This window comes from Bos grunniens, chromosome X, assembly GCF_055505025.1.
Source record: "Bos grunniens cultivar Pamir isolate PY7600 chromosome X, Bosgru_T2T1.0, whole genome shotgun sequence".
NCBI classification, from domain to species: domain Eukaryota; kingdom Metazoa; phylum Chordata; class Mammalia; order Artiodactyla; family Bovidae; genus Bos; species Bos grunniens.
Genome location: NC_141194.1, coordinates 24,729,896 through 24,749,309, shown reverse-complemented (window position 1 = coordinate 24,749,309; position 19,414 = coordinate 24,729,896). Strand labels below are relative to the sequence as shown.

General features: G+C 40.9%; 2 pseudogenes across 1 annotated transcript; one reads left to right on the top strand and one right to left on the bottom strand.

Moving 5' to 3' along the window:
* The first annotated feature begins 218 nt into the window (after window positions 1–218).
* LOC147340000 (serine/threonine-protein phosphatase 4 regulatory subunit 3B pseudogene) lies at window positions 219–3,346 on the top strand (annotated as a pseudogene). The gene has a single exon (XR_015159129.1). The product of XR_015159129.1 is annotated as a serine/threonine-protein phosphatase 4 regulatory subunit 3B pseudogene (transcript).
* A 7,238-nt stretch (window positions 3,347–10,584) lies between these two features.
* LOC147339999 (MYND-type zinc finger-containing chromatin reader ZMYND8 pseudogene) lies at window positions 10,585–14,111 on the bottom strand (annotated as a pseudogene).
* Between the last annotated feature and the right edge of the window lie 5,303 nt (window positions 14,112–19,414).

Below are 19,414 nucleotides of genomic sequence, written 5' to 3'. Positions count from 1 at the left end.
GTTAGGTATTGACTTGGTTGGGATACAAGTAATTAAGCTTTCTTTTGTCCCCACACACATGATGAGTGAAAATGTTAATGGAGGACAGAACCTTTTATGGAAAGAACAGTGCCCTTTTCTCGCCTTCCTAATCCTCCATAGGTAGGCTTGGCGGCATTAACAAGCATAGAACATTCCTTTGGAGTAGAATCCTGGGAGAGTCATAATTATCAAGGCTGTCATAGACGGCCACGAGCAGGCTCAGAGGCTCACTTCATTTCACGTTAAGAAAGTGTTATGGGGGCAGGGACAGAGTGGAAGGAGGGGAGCAAGGCATGGTAGTGAGTAGTGGAACTATGGGGAAGCCCTATTGATTTGAGGGGGGGACCAGAATTCCTGTGGCCTCAACTTAATCTGCCATGTTTTCTCGCAATTTTTCCAACCAGCTACCTCAGCGGCCACCGTTGTTGGGGCCCCAACGCCAGCTGCCGTTAACCCTGAGCTCGCGCGAGACACAATCACCTGCCGAGACCAGGGCCAGGGTGAAGAGAGAGGAGGGTGCCATGGCGGACGAGCAGAGCATAGTGAAAGTCTACTTCCTGAATGATGACCAACAATGGGAAATTCTAGGCAAGGGACATGTCTCTGCTGTTTATGTGGAACGCCATCAGGGCATCTGTCTGCTAGTTCGATCTGAACCTAACGGCATACAGATCTTAGAGTCAAAGATAGATCCAGACACGCCCTATCAGAGACGACAAGGGACATTAATTGTTTGGTCTGAAGCTGAGAACCACGGTATGGCGATGAGTTTCCCGGACGCAGCAAGTTGTTACGAGATATGGAAAGACATCTGCCAGGTTCAAGGTAAAGACCCATCTACTGATATCACACATGACCCCTTAGTTGAATCCGAAGACGAGACATTGGATGACGTAACAGATGACGTGCTTGAGCTGCCTAACTGCGAACTCGGTAAGCTTGACCAGATTGCTCACTTAGTTACCTCAGTTCTCACGTCACCTCTGCATAAGGAAAAGTTGGCTCTGTTAGTGGGAAATGAGGACTTTATTAAACAATTACTGCAGTTGTTCCACACGTGTGAGGACCTAGAGGATACTGAAGGCTTACAGAATCTGCATGACATTGTTAAAGGGATGTTATTTCTCAACCAGGCATCTCTGCTTGAGATCCTCGTTTCTGATAAGTATATCATGGATGTGGTGGGATGCCTTGAATATGACCCTGCCTTGGCTCAGCCAAAAAGGCATAGAGAATTCTTAACCCAAAAAGTGAAATTCAAGGAAGTTATACCAATAATAGACCAGGCACTTCTGCAAAAAATACATCAGACATACAGAGTACAGTACATTCAGGACATCCTTTTTCCTATCCCATCTATATTTGAAGAGAATTTTCTTTCTACTCTTACAAATTTTATTTTATTAAACAAGAGTGATATAGTCAATATGCTGCAGGAAGATGATGAGTTTTTGTCTACCGTTTTTGCACAGTTAAGGGATAAGACCACAGATGATGATACACGACGTGAGCTGTTATTTTTTTTCAAGGAATTCTGTGCATTTTCTCAGACATTACACTCTGCAAACAGGAATGCACTATTCAAAACACTGACACAACTGGGAATTCTTCCTGCTCTTAAAATTGCAATGGGTATAAATGACTTGCAAATAAAGTCAGCTGCTACTGATATATTTACTTATCTAGTAGAGTATAGTCCATCCAGGATTCGAGAATTTATAATAGAAGACCAGGAAAGTGAAGGCAGCATCCTTTTCATTAATTTAGTAATTGAACAAATATTCTGTGATACTGACCCTGAGCTAGGAAGTGCTGTTCATTTAATGGGAGTTCTTCGTGCCCTGCTTGATCCAAACAACATGGTGACAGCATCTAGTCACTGTGAAAGAAGTGAATTTCTACGTTTCTTCTGTAAGCATTCTATGAATAACTTCATTGCACCACTTTTGTCAACTACTTCAGCATATATACGTGACAAGGATAATATAGTTGGATCTGACGAAAACAACAAAAACTGTCTCAATAATTACCGCACAGCACAGCTGCTTGCCTTAATTTTAGATCTGCTTTCATTTTGTGTGCAACATCATACATATTACATGAAAAAATATATTTTGAACAAAGACTTGCTAAGAAAAGTCTTGATCTTGATAAATTCCAAGCACACTTTTCTAATCTTGTGTGCTATTCGTTTTATGAGAAGGATGATTGGCCTTAGAGATGAACTTTTAAATCGTTATATCATCAAGGGAAATTTTTTTGAGCCAGTTGTAAATGCTCTTCTAGAGAATGGAACTCGGTACAATATGTTGAATTCAGCTATTGTTGAGCTGTTTGACTACATAAGAATGGAAAATATCAAATCTCTTGTTGCCCATATAGTTGAAAAGTTTTATGCAACGCTTAAGTCAATTGAATATGTTCAGACATTCAAAGGATTGAAGGTGAAATATGAGCAAGAGAAAGAGCTGAAAAATCAATTAACGAAGAATTTATGTTCTGTCCTGTATAGTCAAGTATTTTGCAGAGGTTCCAGTGTCTTGGAGGAGGAGGAGGAGGAGGAGGAAACGAGTATTAATGAAAATATAAAGGAAGAAGCAGTTAAGTCACCACCGGAAAGTGATATTGAGATTCAGAAAACAAAAGAAAATGAAGACAAGGTAGATCTTCCCTCCAAAACATCTTGTGGTGACTTTAAATTTACTTCATGTCATTCTGCTGATGCTGCTGATGAAACAAGTAACCCAAACCGCACAAGCGTGATTTGCTTAGTGGATTATTCAGATGATGAAGAAGAAGAGGAAGATGAAACACCTCCCAGCAAAAGACCACATCTTAGCCCATAAAGTCTTTATGGAAAACCCATGACATTACTAAATTCTGGTAAAATTGTGTAACATTAGCTGAAGAGTCTGAATCCAAAGCTTCCATATTTGAATACATGTATTTAATAAATAGCAAAGATGTTCATTGTTATTATCATCTAACAGAATTTAGTTTTGTAAAACAAAAAGGATTTCAGGGTTGATAATCTAATATTAATGTAGTTCTGTTTCAAGAGTGTATACCAGACATAGCTAATAACAGTGCAGTTGCAAAGCTTGTAACATCATTTGCCCAATGGTTCTGGCTATGGTTTTCTTTTTTCAGTTCCTTCTTTGAAATAAAAGTGTATGTTTATGTGGAAAATAGAGTCAACTGTAATAAAAAGTAAAGCTATTCACTTTTCTGTGAAGATTTGACAAAAATTCAGTCTTATAAGTAACTGGAAGAAAGTGACTTTTGGTGTGTATTTTCATGAAAATAAAGGAAGATGGATTCAAAATGTTCAGTTGTTACTATAATTTTTTGTCTGGTTAGATGGGATGCAAAGAATTGGTCCAGTAGTATTCTAAAAGACCTTGGGATTGGTTAGAAAAAACAAATGCTTTCAGCTGCCTAAATTGTGAAAGATACTTGGTAGGTCATTTCCTGATTCATGAATAAACTTGTGTCTGTCTTCAGAGCAGTAAGTAACTTTTTTAAAAAGAGTATTTATTTATATTTGTTGACTGCTCTGGGTCGTTGTCACTGCACTTGCTTTCTCTTGTTGAAGTAAGCAGAGGCTGCAGTGCACAGGCTTCTCACTGCGGTGGCCTCTTGTTACAGAGCACGGGCTCTGGGGCCTGCAGGCTCTGTAGTTGTGGCTCATGGGCTTAGCTGCTCTGAGGTATGTGGAATCTTCCTGGATGAGGGATCAAACCGGTGTCTGTGCATTGCAAGGCAGACTCCCAACCCCTGGACCACCAGGATCGAACTGGTGTCCCGTGCATTGCAAGGCGGACTCCCAACCACTGGTAACTTTTAAAGTGTAACTTACAAAGACTAACATACCAAAAAATAGTGCTGAATGATGTGGCACTTAATATCTAGAAACCATTTTGCACAGTTTTTTAAGAAAAAGTTACTTAAGTGTTAGATTACACACACGATACTTGAAGTTTTTTCTGTAAATGAATGGGTGTAACATGAAAGGTGCTTTATTAAAGAAGTGATTGCAAGTGAATTTCTAACAGTAAGATGTAACAAAGAGGTTTTTGTTTTTTTTTTTTAGAGTGGGGTGTAAACTGGGTCCAATTTCCCTGGAATTGCTTGAAGCCATTTCTCCTATTTCAAGATTTTAGAGTTAATTTTTATTATGACCATTGTTTGTACAAGATGATCTGTCTTTGTAGATATGAAGTATAGTTTTCCAGAAGACAGATATTTATCTTGTATTAAAAATACCACTGTACTTGTTTTATACCATTTGCTGATATTTATGCTGAACTATACAATTCAGGAATTAAAAAGTGACCCTGTAATTCCAAAAACAAAAGAGACCATTTTAAAGTGCCAACAGGGGATGCATCTTATTCAAAACTGAGAGATTGTTGTTAGTTACAAAAAGAGGGTATTCCTAAAATAACAAATACTGATTTAATCATCATATATAAAAGCTGCTGAAGTATGGACATGACATCAGAAGATATAATCTGACATGACTGAGGATGTGACACAATAGGGAAACTTCATTTTCACATCTCTCAAGCCAAGCTATTTAAATGTTGTAATGGGATGATTCAGATTGTGAGTGCATGTCAAAAAAGGAAGTTTGTTTGAAGAGCATTTCGTGTTTTCCTTCCCACTAGACTGTCATGGGAATGTTCTCCATAGTACACACATTTGCATGCATGCACAAGCTTTTGTTTGAAAAAATATCCTTAACTCTATTTTGGTGGGAGAAGTTCCATTTCCTTAGCAGAACAGATATTTACAACCAGACAGAGAATAACAATTCTTTGCTGCTTTCTCTGCTTATTCTCTTCCCTTCAGCTGGCCATAATGGGAGGTTAATAAAAAGTAAAAATAAAAACAAGGGGAAAAGAAGAAAAGAAAAAAAGACAGGCATTCTCTCTGTGTAACCTCTGTGAACCCTTTTCTAGTCTCAGCAACTTAATGTTAGGGAAACAACATGACAAGAAAAATGGTGCAAAGGCAAATTGCCCATCAGATGGTAAAACCTACTATTAAGGGAACATTTAAGAGGGCAACAAAACACAGAAGAGCAATCCTTACTGTCTGCACACTGAGTGAAAAATTGACCAAAATGTTCAGTCTCTATAGATAGTTTGTGTGAGAGGTACCATGTCAAAAATGTTTACTTTCATCTTTAAGTTTTTTAGAAGCAATTTTAATAGGCCCCTGAAGTAGATTGTTTATAAAAAGAAGAAACAGTGTGGAATGGCCTTGTACTTAAAACGAAATTCAGGTGAGCATTTTTGAAGAGGTGCCCTGAATTTGTCAAGGTTTTGACTTTAGATATATGACTTCCAGTCATTTTTATGGCATAGTGACTTTCTAAACTCACCAACAAAGTGGGGTGATATAACAGATAAAGCAAAAGCTTTATATTTAAACAGCCCTTGAGGACAACGCAGATTCTGATGCTTACTAGTTCTGGGACCTTAGACAATTTACTTGTTTTTTCTTTCAACCACAATTTCTCCAATTTGCCTTAAAAATTAGAAACTATACATAAATTACCCAGAAAATATTTAGTACTCAATAAATAACTTTCAAAACTCGTTATCATCATCAGGAGCAGTATAATCATTTCTAAGAAGGGGGAGGATAAAGCCAGGTATAAGTAGTTACATCAGAAGTTATGCCCATAAATCAATAATCTATATTCTATGATGCATTAAAATCTAATGAGTTCATTTCTGGTTAGCAGACAAGTCTATGTATATGTATCCTGCCTTACTAAGACACAACTGAAATAAGCAATGAAGACACTCTAGTGGAATGATGTCTGAGGTGTTAAAGGAGTGGGAGATGTCAGGAATGAAGGGTGGGACTTCAATTAGAAAAGGAGGGAAGGTGGGAGGGCACTGAAGATTTGTGGTGAGTCACTGACCCTGTCCCCCTTTGTCCCATCCCAGGAAACACTGTGGTAACTAGAATGGGTCCCTAGATAAGAACCCAGATGTCCTTGCCCTAAAGCAGTTGAGATAACAGGCAAAGCTGGGGGCCTTTTATGGATGTGTTTGCCTCTTTGATGTGTTGGAGGATCCAGGATGCTGAAAGCTTACCACCCGAAGGTGCAGGAGAGGGGCATGTTAGTGCCTGGTTCCCACCTAGTAAGTATAATTTCAAGAGCACAAATGGAACCCCTGGAAAGAAAGTCTTTACAACTGGCAGACCTATCAGGTAGTCCCAACACTGTAGGAGACAGGAAGAATAAAAGAAAAGCAGGGCCCGGCAAGGGCCACAAAAGAAATGTATAATTATTGATAAACTGGATGCTATAAGGCATGAGACTCTTGGAACAAGTCCAGAGGGAACAGTTCATAATCTTGAAAACAAAATATGATCTTGGGGTCGGAAAACCAACCCCAGACTGTTTCTCAACTGGCGTCTCAGAGTCACATGTTTTACGTATCTGGTGGAAAATCTATAGATAAAAATATCAGTCTTAGTTACTAATTTGTTATTGATTACTGTTTGCTAATTACTTAATGGTTAATGATCATTTTGTTCTTTGCCCCTGAAAGCCACATGAGTTATAGTTTAACTCCCTGCATATTTTTTCATTCATGGCTGAAAGTATAATAAAGCTGGCTTGGATTCAGTTTCAGCACCTTCACCTTGGAGCGATGTTGGTCCTCTGATCTTCGCTTTTCTCTGAATTCTTGCGTCTCGTTTCTCATTCTCTCGCCCTATGGGGCTTTCGGAAACCCTGCTTGTCTATCTGGTTTCAACAAGTGGCTCCGGAACAGAGACCCAAAAGTGAATCCGGGCTCCGAGGCTAGCTCCTAGTGGCAGAGAACGCAGAGAAATCCGGCCAGCTCTGCGGATGAGAAAAGTACTTGGTAAGTACACCCCTGCAGATTTGTCAATCAGGGTAACAATGGACAAAATCCTTATAAACATAGAGACTATATGCAAGTGTTAAAAACTTTGTTAAAAAGTTCGGGGTTGAGATTTCTCACTCCTCTTTTAAAAATTGTTTTCTGCCATTGAAAAATATTGCTACTGGCTAGATTCAGATAAAGGGACTTTGAGACATGAAAAATGGCAAAAAGTTATGCGTTGCCTGTGCCGTGCCTACCAACGCGGCTAAAAGATTCCTTTGTCTATATGGTCAGTAGGAAATCTTACTAACACAGCTTTAGGACCGCTATAATCCAAAACCTTGGATTCAGGAGATTCTGTAGAACAAATACAAAAACAAATGGAGAAAATGAATTTGTATGATAACATAGGTGATGAGAAAAAAAATCAATAAAAATGAAAAATAAGAGTCAAAAGAATGATAGAAGTCAAGAACAGATCTTTCTCTCTCAACCAACTGCACCTTTGGTCGAGCCCCCTCCTTTCAATCCTGAAACCCCTTGGGATGATGGATTTGCTTTTAAACCACAGATAACTGTGCCTAATAAAATGACGCCTTTATAAAAGGGAGTTCATAGGGCACAATTGCAGGGGGACAAAGACGCTTTAGTTCTCCCTGTGGCTGTAACTCAAATCCCACCAGATCCTCAATTTCCACAAGGAGGACTACATTGTGATTATAATGCCATACCATTTAAAACCATAAAGGAGATAAAACAGACATGTACCCAATACGAAACTAATTCTCCTTATACCATGAGACTAATTCAGAGACTTTCACAAGCTGAACGGTTAATTCCTTATCATTGGGAAATGATAGCCAGAACATGCCTATCCACCTCAAAATTTTTATAATTTAGGACCTGGTAGCAAGATAAAACAAATCAACAAGCTCACAAAAATGCGACAGCCAACCGGCCAGTTGATATAACACTTGATCAATTAATGGGTAGTGGGGCACATTTTGACATTCAAGCTCAGTTACAATTTGATGATCAATTACTCACTCAAGTGAAGATAATATGTTTAAAAGCCTGAGAATTTCATTTACTCAAATTATGCAATCAAATGGAAAACCTTATGTAGATTTTATTGCCAGGCTACATGAAAATTTAAATGAATCAGTCTAGTTCTTGCTTATGACAATGCTAACTCAAAATGTAAAAAGGCGATTCAGCCTCTCAAAACACAGGGTGCCCCTCTAAAAGACTATCTTAAAGTTTGCCAAGATATTGGGTCAGAACCATATAAAATACAACTTCTGGCTCAAACATTGTCTAAGGCTAATAAAAAGACAGATATGAGATGTCACCAATGTAAAAAATTAAGACATTAAAATAGACTGTAAAAAAAAAAGTAGTTGATAAATTATACTATTGGCTCTGATGCCACTCCTATTTGTATTGGTTTTGAAAGTATATGTCTTAAAACAAGATATAAAAAGTGGCTGTCAGTTGTCAAAAAGTCAAATGAAGATAAGACTTCCCTCTTTCTGTTAACTGCCCTTACTTTTTAAAAAAAAAAAGAAAAAACTTCCAACATGATGAATCCACCTGACCTTCCTGATTGTGTTGCTGAAATTAGCCATGGTATTAAAAACTGGTTAAGATGAAAATTATATAAAGGATCAGAAGGTCACTTATTATTAAATGTTACAAAAGACTCTTATTGATCGGGGACCCTGCAGAACCCCTAAACTTAAAGAATTTAAAGTGTCTTCCCCATGGGTATATAATGAAAAGACAATTAGTACTTATGGTAGTCAACCCCTCATATGACATGGGGGTAGGATTAGCTCCCCCTTTGCCTCGTTGAGATCATTATCCTATTCATGATAAATTATAGAAAATACTCATGACATTAAAAAAAACTAATTTCTTAAAAAGGACGATATACTGAATATATTTTAAATGACCCAAAAACTACCTTTACTTTTACAAAAAAACCTCTACCCACACTATTCAGACTTACATAAAAATTCCTTTTGTTTTTATGATCAGACTAGCAAAATATGATCCCAATTTGGGATTAGTAAAATGTATTAACTGTTCATTTTATACATGTATAAATAATATCATTCCTTTTGATAAAAGTTGACAGAATATTTACATTTTTTTTCATTTTTCCAAAACAGTTTAATTAAAAAAAGGTGAAGAATCTGAAAAAATTAAGGGGTGGGGGAACAGCATACCACGACTGGCTCAGTCACAAAGAAACATCATCACCTAAAAAGATATTTAAGTTTAATACAAATTTTATACAAAGAAAATGTGAAAAAATACTTCCATATGCTGAAAGCAATTATGCTTCACAAATAAGGCCAGCTAGGCTAGTTTTTTGTTTTTTTTTTAAACTGCAATCTACAAATGTTCTTTCCTGTTTGCTTCTAGGACTCTCTTTTTTATTTCTTTTCTAATATGGGTAACTGGCTGGAAACTGTACAGTTCGCATCCTCTTATCAACAATGAAGAGAAAAGAAATGAGACTAAAATGTACAACAGAATGTACTGGAATGATATCATACAATTAATTTTTCTCATATACATACATCACCTTTTTGCTTTGTTCAGTGCTTCTTGTTTTACACAACGTAGTGTAACAGCACAGCAGTGTCCTGCTTCCCTTCAAACTGTCTTTGTTTCATGCTGGCATAAAAATGTAAAATTTCATCATATAAATGTTACATACATGCTTCATCTCAGACTCAAATGTCCTCTCCGCGTGCGTCTCGCCTTTGACTTCTCACTTCGTGAAGCATGGCCATCTCTTACCAAGCAGGTGTGAGTGTCTTTAAAGGAACCACAAAGCAAAGAAAAACTCTCTGTTTCAGAGCTTCTGACTCCAACGCTTTCTATGGTCCTCTCTTCTGCAAACTGAGCTGAGCGGGGCTTATTTCTAGTTAATCTGTAAACAAGGATGTGTTTTTGTTTGTTTGTTTTTTTCCTCTTCTTTTTTCCCTTTTATAGGAGTACAGTCATCATGGAAATCACATAAAATTAATGAGCTCCTCCGTGTGTCCTTCTGCTCCAGAGAGCTTGCCTTTTGTAATATGATGACGTAGTATTTGAAAGGGGCCAATGGGTGCATGTGATGTGTCCACAGGAGCACCGAATTCTGGGGAAATTCCTGATCCCAATATGCTGTGTACAGACATACAAATGGAAACAGCTCATGGGGCATCAGAGGAGGAGAAGCTGTGCGCCCCAAAGCGAGGCCCCTGCCCTCTCCACACCCCTGTAAAAGATGGGCTGGATGACCATCCTTTCTCCAGCATCCAAACATTCTTTTTGTTGTTGGGTGTGTTTTCTGTTTTTTATTATTTTTGTTTTTTTTTCCTCTCTCTCTTTTTTTATAAGTTAAAGTTAATACAAATATAAAAAGGGGAAGTACTCTAGGCTCGATGACATCCACAAATTGTACACTATTTACATCTAAAGCAAAGGTTTCACGTGGGTAGAACAGTCCTCAGTCAAGGCTATTTTGGGAAGTGACGTAGTGTGGGCGGCCCTCCGTGCCGGGTGCAGAGGCCGAGTCTGAATGGCTGGCATTCTCCAGGCTGAGGGTGGCGGTCTTCCAGTCTCACGTTTCTTAGAGGTTTCCGGTTTCCCTGGTGTCTGGGTTGTTTTTCTCCATGGGGCGGGCGGCCTGTGTCCCAGCATGTCCCTAGTCCCAGAAGGTATATCTAGGCGGGACTCTTTCGGGATGAGGCTCTTCAAACTGGTACCGGCGCTGTGCTCAGAGCAGGCCGACCCTCGCTTCTCCTCACTGCCGCTCCAGCAACTGAATTTACTGCTCCAGGAATGGTACTTCTGGGCTGGGTAGTTGGGGTCCGGCTGGTGGTCTGTGGTGGTTGGGGCAGAGGCAGATTGTTTGTTGCACCTGTTGCTAACAGAGCCTTGGTTGGAGCCTAAGAGAATGGAGGAGGGGGTCTCCCTGGAGCCAGAGAGGTCGAAGGTCGAGCCACTGTCCTTGCTTTTCTCAGCTGGCGTCTCCTTCTCTTTCAAGGCGCTGCTTTCCAGGGGAGCTGCCTGAGTACTGGAGGAGGCACCCTGGGATTACTTAGTGTTTCTGTGTTCACCTCAGGGTCTGCTTCCTGCTGAGGGGCGGTAGCTGGCTGAGTGCAAGATTTCATGTGCTCGAGCCAGTGGGCCTGCTGGCAGGGGTAGTCACAGTAGCTGGTGTTCCAGCAGCAGTAGAAGATGGCCTCCTTCTTGCAGTTGGCACACCACTGCTTCTTCTTGGTCTCATCCACCACCTGCTGCTTCTCCAGTTCCAGTTGCTTCTTCACCTCGGCAATGAGCCGGTCCCGCTCCTGCTCTAGGCTCTGCCACATCTCTGCCATGTTCAGTTCCAAGTAGTGTTTCATTTTCGAGAGCTCCTGCTGGTGCAGCCACTGGGATTTCTCTATCTCAGTCCTCAGCCTGCGGATCTCAGCTACTGTGCTTCCAGTAGTGTTCTCAGAGAGATCGTTATATATTTCCATCATCGTGCCTTTTATTGCATCCATCATTTTGCTAGTGTACTTGGCGATGTCTGCAGCGACATCAGCTGAAGTGGTAGTGATGGGCAGGTCTGTGCTGACCAAAGATGCTAGGGTGCTTGTGGTCCCTGAGCTGGTGACCAGAGGCGATGACTGGGTGCTGGTCACCAGGGTGATGGTGGAGGTGGATGGGCTCTGCGTGATCTCTTTCTGCTAGACAGTTGATGAGTTCCACACGACCTGCTGCATGGCCGGAGCAGTCTCCTTCGGTAAAAGCGGCCTCTGCTTTTTCACCAGGCTTCCCATGGTGGTGGCGGCGGGGGCCGTGACCGTGGACGTGGTGCTGGTGGTGGCCATGACCCCAGCCGTGGGAGTTTGGAAGGATGAGCAGGTGAGGACCAGCGTTTTGGGGGGAGACTGGCTGCCCGCTGTCATGGATCTCCCTGCTTGGGAGATGGTTCTTTGGGTTCCCTCTTATTTTTTTGATCCTCCCGCCCAGAATGGTCTTCTCCTAAATCTATGACAAGTTCGCTCTCTGAATCGGAGTCCAGGCCCAAATGCACCGTTGGGGAACCCGTCTCATCTTTTCCCTTCAGCTTATCCTTTGTGGGATGAGGCGAGGGTTTTGCTTTGTCTGAAAAGTCCTTCTCAGGCTGGGGCTAGTCTTCTCCTTGACTGAGCTTGGGTCCGCTTTCTCGCTGGCTGGTGATGTGCTGACTTTGAGCTCCTCTTTCGTCTCCACTGGGTTCGGCAATTTGAGCTTTTTTTTTTTTTTTTTTTTTACAGCAGATGGCTCTTTGTCCATCCAAGCCCCCTCTTTGTCTTTGGCATCTTCTGGCTCGTTCTTGGACCTCTGTTCCTCATCACTGATAAAGTCACTACTGCTACTATCTGACTTCTCAGAATCCTCCTAATCGCTGTGCTCTACAGCCTATAAACATCTTCTGAGATTTCATTTATGCCTAATTGTGCTTTGCAACTCTGTATTGTCTCGTCGAGATTTAGGTGGAATCTGCCGCGAATCTGTCGCTTGGGGGAGATGAGAGGAACAGGAGCAGACTGCTGCTGGACAGACTCACTCAGTTCCTTCAGGTCCATCTCGGGCTTGCTTCGATCCAGGTTAAGATTCAGGATGCTTCCCGTGGTGGATGTCTTGTCCTTTTTCGTGGTGACTGGCGATACTTGGCCAGAGAATGGTTTGGGGCTGCCGGATAAACTCCCTGCTTGTCCTGTCTTGGTGGAGGCTGGTGAAGCTGTGCTCTTGTCCAGGAAGTTCACTGGCACTGAAGTGGCTGGACGTGGCCTTCGCGTCCTGCTCCACATCGGAGCCCGTCTGCATGGAGGAGTTTGTACTCATGGGGGAGTGTGGCATGTCGGACAAGGAGATCCTGCGGCCTGCGCCCCCACTCAGCATCAGCTTGCTCATCAGGATCTTGGGCGACGCTGTCATGTCAAACCTGAGCTTGACCTTCTCCTGTTTGTCCATCTTGGCGGCACCTGCACTGGGGTAGGAGGGGTCAAGCAGCATTCGGTACTGGCTCTTGGGTGTGTAGGGTGTCCTGAATGGAGAGTAATTAAAAACCCCGAACTTCTGGCAGATGTTCTCCACATAAATCTCCATCTCTTGCATTGCACTGTTGAAGATGCTTTTAGTCTTTTTCACAGAAAAAGGAATTTCTTTAGACATGAGGTAACAATTATTTATTGGAACCTAGGCTCTAACGTGTTGTCCAGAGAAACGGGCATCCACCTGCCCATCTTTATCCCTCAGAGCTTTTGCAGGCCAGAATGGAAACCCCTTCAGTTTTGCCCAAACCAAAGGATGCGGATTGCTACAAGGCTCACAAAACCAGTTATCTCATTTTTGGCAGGCAGCTAGATAACACTCTGGACAAACTTCAATTTCATTCATCTCATGCTCACAGATTTTGATGACTACTTTTGCAATTTGTGTCATTTTGTGATTTCCCCCATTATAAATGATGCAGTTGTGCAAAATCCATTTTGCATCAGCCAGGAAGGCTTCTGTGCAGCCATACATTTTCTTTTTAGCATTCTTTTCCAATGTACAAAGGTCCATGGGGTGGAAGATATATTCTACATAGTCAGGATGTTGCTCCAATGGGACAGGCTTCTGAAATGCATCTGTCCCTGGCTGTTTCATTTTCTGAATGGTGAACTTGAGCAGGTATGATAACTCTTCGATGATGAGCATCGCCATGGCTTTACTCTGAGTCTCGATGCATTCTGCTACTGTGATCTTCTCACATTCAGGACAAAATCAGTCCCCCTCTGGTTCTGATGTCAGTCTCAGACACTTAGCGTGATAAACCCCGGGACAGAGCTCACAGCAAAGGACTTGGCCTTCCCAGTGACAAACCCAGCAGTAGAAATCATTTCATCTGTCCTGCGGTACAACATCAACAGGGTCTGTGGTGAGTGGCTGCTTCATATAGTAAAATGGACCATGTCTTAGTTCTGGCTGCTCCTTATTGTTATTTTTCAGTAAGCCGGGTTTCTTTTTCTTTTTAATGAGACTTGTGGATGTGTCCTGTGGCGAGTGTCCATTGGAGGAATGAGGAGGGCTGGGGAACTTTCTTTTCTGGGCTGTTCTCTCTGTGAAGCCCGGATCTTTGGAGCAGGTAGAATTATCCATGCCCTCTACCACCTCCTGTTCTGTTTTTATTTCCTCTTCAGCCAAGATTAAATCACAAAGTAGAAAAATATGCCTAGGCTAGAAGCAAAAGGCCTGGCTTCAAAACATTCAAACCACCAGCATTTAGCCCAGGAATTGAGATTGGGTTCTCCACACTCCCAGCCCCTGGGATGTTTCTTTTCTGCAGCAGGCATGGCTTAGAGAAAGCATTCAGCACTCTTCTAAGCTGTGACTAATTATCTTCCCCCCACCCCCCATATTTACATTCTTAAAACCAAAACTGACATATGGGTTCCAGTTGATTTACAATGACCTTGACAAGAAAGCCCTACATTATATATTAGTAAAAAAAATATTAAAAAATCTTAAACGTGTTAAACGTTTTCTGAGATTACTAATTGCTGCCATCTTAGACATTATTGCAATTACCACTATGGCAGTCGTAGCTGAAATGGCTCTTCATAAATCTGAACAAACAGTTCATTTTGTACAAAAATGGCATAAAGATGCCAATGTCCTTTGAACCACTCAACAAAAAATTGATGAAAAATTGGCCTCCCAAGTGGCCGACCTTCAACAATCTGTAAAAGATCAATTAGTCAGTTTACAAAAACAAGTGAGACTAAGATGTGATTAGAACTATACTTCCTTTTGTATAATGGCTTTCAAATACAATAAGACACAATTTAATTGAGATAAAGTTAATCAACACCTATTAAAGTAATATTTCTGTAGATATTCAAGATCTACAACAATATATATTAAAAGCTTTTAATAAACATCTTGATGTGATTTCTGAATCAGATTTTCTTGATACTGTTACTGATAATCTTTCTTCTCTTAATCCTTTAAAACAGATCAAGACATTTAGATACAAAATTGCTCTAGTTATGGGAGTACTATTAATTATGCGTCTGTGTTTCTATATAGTCTAGAAAAAAATGATCAAGAGGCAACAAAGCCAACAACAACTAACATTCCTCACCATTTCTCATCACTTACAAAATCAAAAAGGGGGAGATATAAGAGACAGGAAGAATAAAAGAAAAGCAGGCCCCAGCAAGGGCCACAAAAGAAATTTATAATTATTGATAAACTGGATGCTATAAAGTATGAGACTCTTGAAACAAGACCGGAGGGAACAGTTCGTAATCTTGAAAACAAGATATGATCCTGGGGTCGGAAAACCAACCCCAGACTGTTTCTCAACTGGCGTCTCAGAGTCACATGTTTTACGTATCTGGTGGAAAATCTATACATAAGAATATTAGTCTTAGTTACTAATTTGTTATTGATTACTGTTTCCTAATTACTTAATGGTTAATGATCATTTTGTTCTTTGCCCCTGAAGGCCACATGAGTTATAGTTTTACTCCCTGCATATTCTTTCATTCACGGCTGAAAGTATAATAAAGCTGGCTTGGATTCAGTTTCAGCACCTTCGCCTGGAGGTGTGTTGGTCCCCTGATCCTCACTTTTCTCTGAATTCTTGCATCTCGTTTCTCATTCTCTCACCGTATAGTGCTTTCGAAAACCCTGCTTGTCCAGCTGGTTTCGACACAACACGGATCAGGGAACACAGGTTGAGAATGCTAGTAGATCAGCCTTAAAGTTCCCAGTTCATGTTATAAAAACAGCATAGTCCTTGCTTTTGAAAGTTTTCTGAGTGCAGTCAATCCAGTTTTCTTGTTTGTCCATGCCACCAGCATGGGATGACTGTGATTGGGAGCAGGAAGATGTCCAGAGGGGTATGTATGATCATGCCCTGCATCTCCTGACAGGTCTCTCAGGAGGGTTAAGGGGGAGGTGCTCAGAGCTGCCTAGCTGGGGATGGCAGACCCAGCAGTCAATTAGAATGAAGGTGCCTGCTAGAGTTTGAGAGAACTATACCAGGATGTTTTCTGTGGGGAGGAAGTCTCCAGAGGCACTTTTTAACTACAGGGCTCATCAATGCCCCTCCCTCTGTGCGATCTTGGGTGCTGGGTTGTTACTCTTCCTCCACCTCTGCAATACCTGAGTGCCGCTTTCTGATGACTTGCCCCTTTTTCTGCTCATTCCCTACTCTTACCCAAACTTTTCATCTAGGAAGATCAGGTGTAAGAGGCATGGGACATGTGTATAAAACCAGAATTAAGTTTGAACCATGTAGATCCCATTTTTGCCTGGCTGCCACCATGGCTGTACCAGCCAGGCTGGTCTGGGAAAAGAAATGTGTATCATGCTGGGGAATGGTCAGGACAGAACCCTACAGTTTCAAAAGAGGCCTGTATAATCCCCCATCCCTTTAGTCCTGATTTAATGACCAAATTGCCTTACTCTGAAGTAGGGCTTCTCAGTCTCAACACTGTTGATGTTAGGGGCCAGATCATTCATGGTTGTAAGAGGCTTTCCCTTGCATTGGCACAATATTTAGCAGTATTCCTGACATCTACACACTAGAGGCCAGCAGAACACCTTCAGCTGTGGCAAGCAAAAACTATCCAGAAGAAGCTAAATATTCCTCAGGGGGGCAAAATCACCCTTGACTGTGAATCTCTAGCCCAAATATGTGTATAACTTGATTCAAGGGCTTCTCTTTGTGGATGTTGAGTCCACATCCAGTAGGGTGAGTCACCTTCTCTTTTTCCCTCTCCCTGAAGAGCCCAGTACATACAAGTGAAGTGAAGTGAAGTCGCTCAGTCATGTCTGACTCTTTGCGACCCCATGGACTGTAGCTTGTTAAGCTCCTCCGTCCATGGGATTTTCCAGGCAAGAGTGCTGGAGTGGATTGCCATTTCCTTCTCCAGGGGATCTTTCCAACCCAGGAATCAAACCCAGGTCTCCTGCATTGCAGGCAGACGCTTTACCGTCTGAGCCACCAGGGAAGCCAGTACATACAAGGGTCAGGTGCATAACACACTTTCATAGAAAGAGAATGGACTTTACTTGGAAATACAGAGATCCCAGTTCTGCTTTTCATTACAAGTGTAATCACAGCATCTTATTTGACACCTCTAATCTCAGGTTTTCTTATCTGTAATTATGGCTAACTACCCTGTTATGGCTGAATTGTGCACCCCCACCCTCAAATTCATATGTTGAAATTCTAACTTCTGATATCCCATATGGGACTGCATTTGGAGATTTGGTCTTAGAGATTATTAAGTTAAAATGTGGTCATTAGGGTGAACCCAAGTCCAGTATAACTGGTATCTTTAAAAGAAAGAAATCTGGACACAGGCATACATACAGAGGGAAAACCACGTGAAGACACAGGAAAAGATGGCCATCCATAATACAAGCCAAGGAGATAGGCCTCAGAAAAAACCAACTCTGCTGTCACTTGGTCTAAGACTTTGAGCTTTCAGAACTGAGAAAACAAACTTCTGTGGTTTAAGTCATTCAGTCTGTGGTACTTTATAATGGCAGCCTCAGCAAGCTAATACAAATATCTAATAGAAGTTTTGCGAAAATGAAAGAATGCATATCTTACGAACATCACAGTTACAATAAAGAGTTTGAAAATGACATGTGACAATAGCTGTTTTTTATTGAGTATGTATTATATGTCAAGCACATTTTCTTAGGCAATTTACCTAGATTATTTCTAATTTTACAGTAAACCTACAGGGTTGATGTGATATTGTGAGACTCCACTTTGTAGAGAGGCAGAATGGCTGAGTGAACTAAAGGGCTCCAGCCACTGCACTCTGCAGCCATTGGCTCTTTTTCTCCTAGGTTATGCTTGGTAGGGACTGCTGCCAGCCAGTGGTGGGTACAGGACGAGTACTAAGCAGGCTTGCTCCTGGAAAAAGAGAAACTCCTCTGATCAGAGACTTTGACTTGAAGACTTTCTGAAGGCCTTCCTAAACATTCTTTAAACTGCTTGGTGATCTAGGATGCTGCCATCATCCTGTCTCTCCTTCTCTTGATGTCAGAGTGTGTTATGATCTGACAGCTCTGTGTTATGATCTGACAGCTCTCCTAACATCCTCTAACTTGCTCTCCATTGCCTCTCATTAACTTGTCCCCTAAAGAGATCCTTACATACTAAAGCCTTTGATGCTAACGACTTCTTGGAATGGACTGACATAGTATGTATTTTGACTCTATTTTACAGGGAGAACAGGCACACACACGTGTGTTCCCAGAGTTGCATAATTAGTACTAGTGCAAGGGTATTCAGATATGATTATCTAACTCCATAGACTGATTCTTTTACATATTATAATGTATCTTGAAATACATGGTGAAAGTACTTTAAACATTAAAACCATTATATGCACCCACCATGTAAAATATGTTTATTAATAATAAAGTAGAAATCTGAGATCAATGTCTCAAGTCTTTGAACAATCTATGCACATAAATAGTAACAATGCCCCTATTTTTGCTTTACCCACCCTTCAAAAGGTCATGTCAAGCTAACACTGCTTGAATTCTCCTCCACGAAACACAGCACTGTGCAAACCACTGTCATCACACTCACCACAGGAGTTGCTAAAGAGGTGACTAGTGGAATTTTCCCTCTTGCCTCGGAAGTCAATAGCTAAATTTCACTGTGTGCTAAGTTCCAGGCTACTTAATTCTTGATTTGGGTGGTGGGACACTTTGACATTAACAGTGGAGGTCCATATCACCTCTTCACCTCATGCATTCACCCACTCTAGAATTTAGTTGCTAATCTAAGAAAACTGGTGGACATACAGACACACTTGATGTACTGAGATTAAATTTCAGCCCCAATGAAAAATAGAGGCTGGAAATAGAAATTATGTCCAATCATATACAACTTGAAATTTAATACCTTTTATATTTCAGAGTGTAAACCAAGTTTCCTAACCACTAGACTTGCATAAACCCATGTTCCTTTCTATCTTTCTATTGGATTGTTTTCGTGTTTGTTTTTCTTTTATTGCTTTGCAAGGTATTTTTTCAGTTCTAATCTGGTAATTAGTTACCTTTAAATTGTAACATGCACAGTTTATTTTACAAAGACTAGATTTAATCAATCTATCCTTCCCTGGGATAATTAAAGGAAATTGGTTTATATGTATCATCTCTCCATAGTATTGCACATGATTGCTGTTATACTGTATTTGACACTTTTGGCTGTTTTTACTAGAAAGATTTTCATCTCCAAACTGTTAGAATCAGAAGCAAACCAAATTTGAGATAGATTATTTCTTGCTCTCCCAGCAATGACTAAACAATTATGGAGGTACTATTTGGAGAACTCTGCAGAAAACTACTTCGATTGGAGAGTTACTAGGGCAACGCTTTAGGGAAAGAGGACATATGAATGGGCTGAAGAGCCTGATAAGCTACTGAATAATATTGCATTGTTTTTGCTGTACACATTA